Source organism: Sminthopsis crassicaudata, chromosome 4 (genome assembly GCF_048593235.1).
Source record: "Sminthopsis crassicaudata isolate SCR6 chromosome 4, ASM4859323v1, whole genome shotgun sequence".
Lineage (NCBI taxonomy): Eukaryota > Metazoa > Chordata > Mammalia > Dasyuromorphia > Dasyuridae > Sminthopsis > Sminthopsis crassicaudata.
In genome coordinates this window covers 170,250,082-170,258,944 of record NC_133620.1, presented here as the reverse complement: position 1 = coordinate 170,258,944, position 8,863 = coordinate 170,250,082, and positions in this window count along the sequence as shown.

Sequence of the window (8,863 nt, the reverse complement as noted above, 5' to 3'; positions counted from 1 at the left end):
CAACACAAAAGGCTCTCCTAGAAGAGACTATTAAAAATCTTAAAAGAGAGCTAGAAGTAAAATGGGGAAAGGAGAGAGAAACTATGCAAGAGAGTAACAACTTCCTGAGAGGTGAACTGTAAAAGGTAAAAAACTTCCTGAAAGGTGAATTGGAAAAGGTAAAGAACTCCCAGGAAGTGCAGGGAAATAGAATTTGTGAATTGGAAAAAGAAAATAACTCACTTAAAAAAATAGTGAAATGGAAAAAAATTCCATAGAGCAAAACAACTCATTTAAAAACTCAATTGGGCATATAGAAAAAAAAAAGTTAAAAAAGCTAATGAAGAAAATAACTCATTAAAAATCAGAACTGAACAAATAGAAACAAAAGATTCCCTGAGACATCATGAATCAGTCAAGCAAAACCAAAAATAAATAAATAAATAAATTAATAAATAAATAACTAACAATAAAAAATAGAAAGAAATATTACATATTTACTTGGAAAAACAACAGACCTGGAAAATAGATCTAGGATAGATAATCTGAGGATTATTGGACTTCCAGAAAATTATGATGAAAAAAAAGAGCCTAGATAATATTTTACAGGAAATCATCAAAGAGAACTGCCCAGAGGTAACAGAACCAGAAGGGAAAATAGGCATTTAAAGATTTCATCAAACACCTTCTGAAAAAGACCCCCCCCCAAAAAAAAATACTCCATGGAATATTGTGGCCAAATTTCAGAACTATCAGACTAAGGAAAAAATATTACAAGCAGCCAGGAAAAAACAATTTAAATATCAAGGTGTCATCACTCAAGATCTGGCTGCAACCACACCAAAGGATTGAAGAGCCTGAAATCTGATATTCCGAAAGGCAAAAGAACTTGGAATGCAACCAAGAATCAGTTAAGCTGAGCATTGTCTTGCATGGAAGAAGATAGACATTTAATGAAACAGATGAATTTCATTTGTTTCTAAGAAAAAAACCAGATCTAAACAAAAAAGTTTCAACTTCAACCAAGAGAAGCAGAAAAATGTAAAAGGAACTCTTGAGAACTGTATTTCTGTTGTGGATATACATAAAGTCCACATGTATAATTTGATTTTACTGATATAAAAAAAAGGGAAATAGAAATAGAAAGGGGATAGTATCAGAAAAAGGGAAAAGGGGAGATAAAAAGAGTGAAACTACATCTTACAAAGAGGCAAAGAAAACCTATCATATCTGAGGGAAATTAGAGAGGGGGAGGAACATTGTGTGAATCTTACTCTCATCAGAGTTGGCTCAAAGACAAAATAATTGACTTATTTGTTTTACAGAGAATTCTCTCTCACCTCATTAAAAAGTGGGAGAGAAAAAGGGAAAAGGGAAAGAGTAATAAGGGAAAGGTACAAAAAAGGGGAAGTGATCTAAAGGGAGGAGGGAGGGATATTAAAGAGGGAGGGCTGCGTGATGCAAGTGGGGCCCATAAGTTTAATACTTGGGAAGGGGTTCAGGTGGGGCAAGGGAAAAAAAACATAATCTAGGGATATTATGATGGCAGGAAATACAGAATTAGTAATTTTAACTGTAAATGTAAATGGGATGAACTCTCCCATTAAACAAAGGGGACTGGATCAAAAGTCAGAACCCTACAATATGTTGTTTACAAGAAACACATTTAAAGTAGGGAGATACACACAAGAGTAAAGGTAAAAAGCTGGAGCAGAATCTATTATGCTTCAGATGAAGTAAAAAAAAAAGCAGGGGTAGCCATCCATATCTCAGATCAAGCAAAAGCAAAAATTGATCTAATTAAAAGAGATACAGAAGGAAACTATATCCTGCTAAAGGTAGCATAGACAATGAAGCAATATCAGTACTAAACATATATGCACCAAGTGGTATAGCATCTAACTTCCTAAAGGAGAAGTTAAGAGAGTTGCAAGAAGAAATAGACAGAAAAACTATAATAGTGGGTGATCTCAACCTTGCACTCTCAGAATTAGATAAATCAAACCACAAAACAAATAAGAAAGAAATAGAAGAGGTAAATATAATATTAGAAAAATTAGGTATGATAGATCTTTGGAGAAAGCTGAATGGTGATAGAAAGGAGTATACTTCCTTCTCAGAAGGTCATGGAACCTTTACAAAAATTGACCATACATAAAGATCTCAAAATTAAATGTAGGAAGGCATAAATAGTAAATGCCTTATTTTCAGATCACGATGCAATAAAAACTACATTCAACAAAAATTTAGGGGTAAATAGACCAAAAAGTAACTGGAAAGTAAATTATCTCATCTTAAAGAATGATTGGGTGAAACAGCAAATTATAGACACAATTAATAATTTCACTCAAGATAATGACAATGATGAGACATCAAAACAAAATTTGTGGGATGTAGCTAAAGCAGTAATAAGGGGACATTTTATATCTTTATATCTTTAGAGGATTACTTGAATAAAATAGAGAAAGAGAAGATAAATGAATTGGGCTTGCAACTTAAAAAGCTAGAAAAAGACCAAATTAAAACCCCCCAATCAAATACTAAACTTGAAATTCTAAAATCAAAAGGAGAAATTAATAATATTAATTAATTAATTAATGAAATAAAAGAAACTATTGAATTAATGAATAAAACTAAGAGTTGGTTTTATGAAAAAAACAATAAAATAGATAAACCTTTGGTAAATCTGATCAGAAAAGGGAAAGAGAAAAATCAAATTGTTAGGAGGAATTTTCCACCAATGAAGAGGAAATCAGAGCAATTATAAGGAGTTACTTTGACTAACTTTATGCCAATAAATTTGATAACCTAAATGAAATGGATGATTACCTCCAAAAATATTGGCTTCCCAGATTAACAGAGGAGGAAGTAAATTGCTTAAATAGTTCCATTTCAGAAAAAGAAATAGAACAAGCTATTAATCAACTCCCTAAGAAAAAATCTACAGGGCCAGATGGATTTACATGTGAAATTTACCAAACATTTAAAGAACAATTAGCCCCAATATATAATTTATTTGAAAAAATAGGGAATGAAGGAGTCCTACCAAATTTTATGACACATACATGGTACTGATACCTAAACCAGGTAGATTGAAAACTGAGAAAGAAAACTATAGACCAATCTCCTTAATGAATATTGATGCTAAAATATTAAATAATATATTAGCAAAAAGACTACAAGAAATCATCCCCAGGATAATACACCATGATCAAATAGGATTTATACCAGGAATGCAGAGCTGGTTTAATATTATTATATCTATTAGTATAATTGACCATATTAATGATCAAATTAACAAGAACCATATGATCATCTCAATAGATGCAGAAAAAGCATTTGATAAAATCCAACATCCATTCCTACTAAAAACACTTGAGAGTATAGGAATAAATGGACCATTCCTTAAAAGAGTCAGGAACATATATTTAAAACCATCAGCAAGTATCATATGTAATGGGGCTAAACTGGAACCTTTTCCAGCAAGATCAGGAGTGAAACAAGGTTGCCCACTATCACATTACTATTCAATATTGTATTAGAAATGCTAGCCTCGGAAATAAGAGTCGAGAAAGAGATTAAAGGAATTAGAGTATGTAATGAAATCAAACTATCACTCTTTGCAGATGATATGATGGTATACTTAGAGTATCCCAGAGATTCTATTAAAAATCTATTAGAAATAATCCACAACTTTAGCAAAATTGCAGGATACAAAATAAATACATATACATTCTCAGAATTTTTATACATCACCAACAAAATCCAACAGCAAGGGATAAAAAGAGAAATTCCATTCAAAATAACTGTGGATAGTATAAAATATTTGGGAATTCATCTCCCAAAGGAAAGTCAGGAATTATATGAGCAAAATTACAAATTACATGCCACAAAAATAAAGTCAGATTTAAATAATTGAAAAATCAGTTCCGCACACATATATTGTATCTAGGATACACTATAACACATTTAACATGTATGGGGGAGGGGGTGGAGGGAAGGAGGGACAATTCTGAATAGACATGAGTGCAAGGGATAATGTTGTAAAAAATTACCCATGCATATGTACTGTCAAAAAAAGTTATAATTGTAAAATTAATAAAATAATGTAAAAAAAAACCTAAGGACATATTGAATGTAAAATAGCTACTACAATTACTGTTTGAAGTGTTTGAAAAGCAGTTGAAGAAGTAAGAGTATAGATTTGAGAATCATCACTATAGAGATGACAATTAAATCTATGGGAGCTGATGAAATAGCCAAGCAAAATATTGTAGAGACAAATAAGAAATGAAGCCATGACAGAACGTAAGGCCAGAGGGCCTGATCTGGAAGAAAATCTAGTAAAGGACAAAGAAAAGGAATGGTTAGATTTGGAGGAGGCAGACTGAAACAGAGTGATTGTCCTAAAAATCTTGAGAAAAGAGAGTATTAAGAAGAGATTAATCAACAATGTTAAAGGCTTCAGAGAGGTGGAAGAGAAGGAAGATTGAGTAAAGTTAATTAAATTGGTAACAAAGAGATCATTAAGAATTTGAATGGAGCATAAAAAGCATGAAATCCCTATGAACTAATAATTCAAATAAAACATTTATAACAAAGGTAATCTTAAAAATCAGCATTTTTCTATCATGAGTTTTACAACTGGAGAGATCAGGATTTAATATGCAATTTATTGAGCAGACAGAAAATGTATTTTTTATAATTCTGTGAGTACTCTCCATAATGTAGAAAAAGAAAATTGACAAAACTGTTGCCAAAAATATACAAAACTTACCAACAGTTTAGTTTGGACTACATTAACTGAAACTATAAAATACAGGAAATTTTCTCTCATTTTTCCCAAATTTGTTGGCAAATCCTTATATACAAAATACCCTGTTTTATAAACTTCATATCAAATTTAATTAGAATTTAAATGATTAAATACTTTTAGAGAAGCTTCATTCCTAATAATAATTATGTAAAACAACTGCATCTGAAATTTTAGTAATCTGTTAAAATTTTGAAAGTTTTAAAGACATGAATGAGCTGAAATACCACAGGTTGAAGGATGATATGATATTTGGTAGAACTAGGGCAGTTTTATTTTATTTACATATAATGTCAGACTTCTAATAAATTTTCTCCATAAGAAAAATTTACTAAGAGGATTTCTGAAATAGCTCATGTTATAAAAAAGGAGAATTCAGAATGAATTAAATTTTTTATTTATCACCTAACCTAGATTCTTTCTTGGATAGAAAATTAGTAGGCAATTCTATTTCATTTTCCCATCAATAAAATAGTAATAATAATATTAACACTATGTAACTACCCACAGAGTATCATATGATCATAGATTTAGAGCTAGGCCATTGCAAGGATTAATTAAGACTTACTTTGAAGATGAAAAACATTTTATAGCAATTATAATTAGAGGTAAATATTTTATGACACATAATAAACACCAGTACTTTTCTTTGGGACTCCTAACTTGAAGAAAAAAAATTTTATTTGTGTTTTAATTACTAAATCTCTATAGTAATTGACATACATCCCTATATCTATCTATCTATCTATCTATCTATCTATCTATCTATCTATCTATCTATCTATCTATCTACTTATGTATCTATATCCCTGCATTGATTCCTAGCAATGAACTAAAATGGACAAGTTACTGAAACTGGTATCAAAGACTAATTTCAAGGAACTCAATAAGAACAAACTGTTTATGTTTTATATGTGGAAATGTCAACCCATAATAAGATAAAAATGGATACATAGTTTGGGTATAAAGGATGATTCCAAACAAATTAGGAGAACAAGAGCTTATTTACCTATTACATCTCTGGAGAAGGGAGGAATTTATGACCAAAGAAGAACTAGAGAACATTATGAAAGGGACAATGAACAACTTTGATTATATTTAAAAAAGTTTTTTGCAGAGACGAAACTGACAGAAACAAGATTAAGAAGGAAGTACAAAGCTGGGAAAAAAATCTTTATTTCCAGTGTTTCTGATAATGGTCTCATTTCTAAAATATATAAAGAACTATGTCAAATTTATAAGAACAAGGCATTTTCTAATTGATAAATGGTCAAATATTATGAACAGACAATTTTTAGATGATGAAATTAAAGCCATTTAGAGTTATATGGAAAAATGCTCTAAATAGCTATTGATTAGAAAATATCTAAATTAAAACAACTCTGAGGTACCATCTCTCATACCTCGCAGATTGGTTAAGATGAAGAAAAAGACAATGATTAATGTTGGAGGGGATGTGGGGAAACTAGGACACTAATGTATTGTTGGTGGAGTTGTGAAATGATGCAACCATTCTAGAAAGAAATCTGGAACTATGTCCAAAGGGCTGTTAAACTGTGCATACCCTTTAACCTAGAAGTGCTATTACTGGATCTGTATCCCAAAGAAATCATAAAGGAGGGAAAAGGATCCACATGTACAAAAATGTTTGTAATAGTTCTGTAGTAGCAAAGAATTGGAAAATGAGTGGTACCCATCTATTGGAGAATGGCTGAAGGGTACATGAAGGTAATGGGATGTTATTGTTCTATAAACATGAAAAACAAGCTGATTATAGAAAAAACTTGGAAATATTTTTATGAATTGATGCCAAGTGACACAAGTAGAACCAGGATTACATTGTACACAATAACAGCAAGAATGTGCTATGATAATTACGAAAGCTTGGTTCTTCTCAGTGATCCAAAGCAATCCCAAAAGAATTTGGACAGAAAATATCATCTCCATTCAGTATATATGCTGCCGAAGAGAGCACATGTTATCTCCATTCAGAAAAAAAAAATTTAAGGAGACTGAATGTAAATCAACTATGTTCACTTATTTTTTCTGGTTTTTTTTTTCCCTCTCCCATGGTTTTTCTTTTTCCTGGGATTTTTATCTCCCAACATGATTCATAAAGTAATATGTATTAAAAATAGATGAACTTACTACAATAAAGTAAACAAAAAAGGAAATATAAGCTATATTCCTAAAATTGACTTAGCAATTGAGTGTTCCTGAAGAAAGATTGGAGCAGAGCTGAGTATGATAGGACTATAAAAATCAAAACCATCTAGGAAAAGGTGAAAATAGTATGCTATATGAATGAGGTGCAGAAGAAGAACCAACACAGAGGCATTAGATGGGGGAAGAGGGCTGGTAATTCTGAAAACCTATTCACATTGGAAATGGGTTAAATAGGGAGCAACACACACACACACACACACACACACACACACACACACACACACACACACACCAAGAAAGATATAGTACCCCCCAGAATCCATAAAGATGGGTTATAAAAGGTTATAGGGATGAGGTGTATGTATTAATGAGAATAGGATAAATAGGGAAGGGAAGTGTGGAGGAAGAAGATAAGAGAGGGGATCTGTGGGCAGGAGTAGGTTAAATAATTACAAAGCAAATTAAGGGGTAGAACTAAAGTAGAAGAGTTAGCAGAGATAGAAAATAAGGGATATAAACAAATGCAATAACAATGACAGGGAATAGCATTTGTTAGAAAAAAAAAGTAGAGGCAGAAATTACTGCTCTGAGATAAAGTCAAACTTAGAGATTCAATCAAGTGAGAAATCTACATTTTGTATTAGTCATATTGATACTGTTTTAGGTGAATGTCTATGTATGTTTTTATGCCTATGTGTTTGTATGTATGTCTGTATATATGTTTTTGTATGTATGTAGTTGTATGGTTGGTTGAAGAGGACCAAAATTACATCATTATTTTAGAATTAGAATAAAATTACAATGTATCAGATTGTGTCTGATCAGACCAATAAAAACTTGAAATGCTCTGTCACAGGTCAGTGACAAATAATGCTTATGCACATTTTGGGTGGCTTCTATAACTGCATATCTCACATTTCTTCTGAACAAATTCAATTCTGCTTAGTTCATAGAGCCCAGAACCTTTTTTTTTTTATTATACCTTTTTATTGACAGAACATATGCATGGATAATTTTTCAACATTGACCCATGCAAATACTTCTCTTCCAACTTTTCCCTGCCTTCCCTCTACCCCTTCCCCTAGAAGCAGGCAGTCTCAAACATTTTAAACATGTTAAAGTATATCTTAAATAGAATAAATGTGTACATATTTATACAATTCTCTTGTTGCACAAGAAAAATTGGATTTAGAAAGTTAAAAATAACCTGGGAAGAAAAACGAAAATACAAGTAGTCCACACTTGTTACCAGTGTTCTTTTGCTGAGTGTAGCTGGTTCTGTTCATCATTGATCAATTGGAACTGATTTGGATCCTCTCTTTGCCGAAGATATCTACTTCCATCAGAATTGATCCTCATACAGTATTGTTGTTGAAGTGTATAATGATCTCCTGGTTCTGCTCATTTCACTTAGCATCAGTTCATATAAGTCTCCCAAGCCTGTCTGTATTCATCCTGCTGGTCATTTCTTACAGAACAATAATATTCTGTAACATTTTGTATATCATAATTTTCTTGGCCAATCTCCAATTGATGGGCATCCATTCAATTTCCAGTTTCTAGCAACTACAAAGAGGGCTGCCACAAACATTTTGGCACAGACAGGTCTCTTTCCCTTTTTTAGCATTTCTTTGGGATATAAGTCCAGTAGTAGCACTGCTGGATCAAAGGGTATGCACAGTTTGATAACTTTTTGAGCATAGTTCAAATTGCTCTCCAGAATGGTTGGATCCGTTCACAATTCCAACAATGCATCAGTGTCCCAAACACAGAACCTTTTCTGATAAGGGCATGCCATACTGGGTAGTCCTGTACTGGTGTCTCCCATGTCATTCAATTAATTATAAAGTTCTTAAGAGAGACCTGGAGAGTGTCCTTATATTACTTTTTCTGACCACCTTGTGA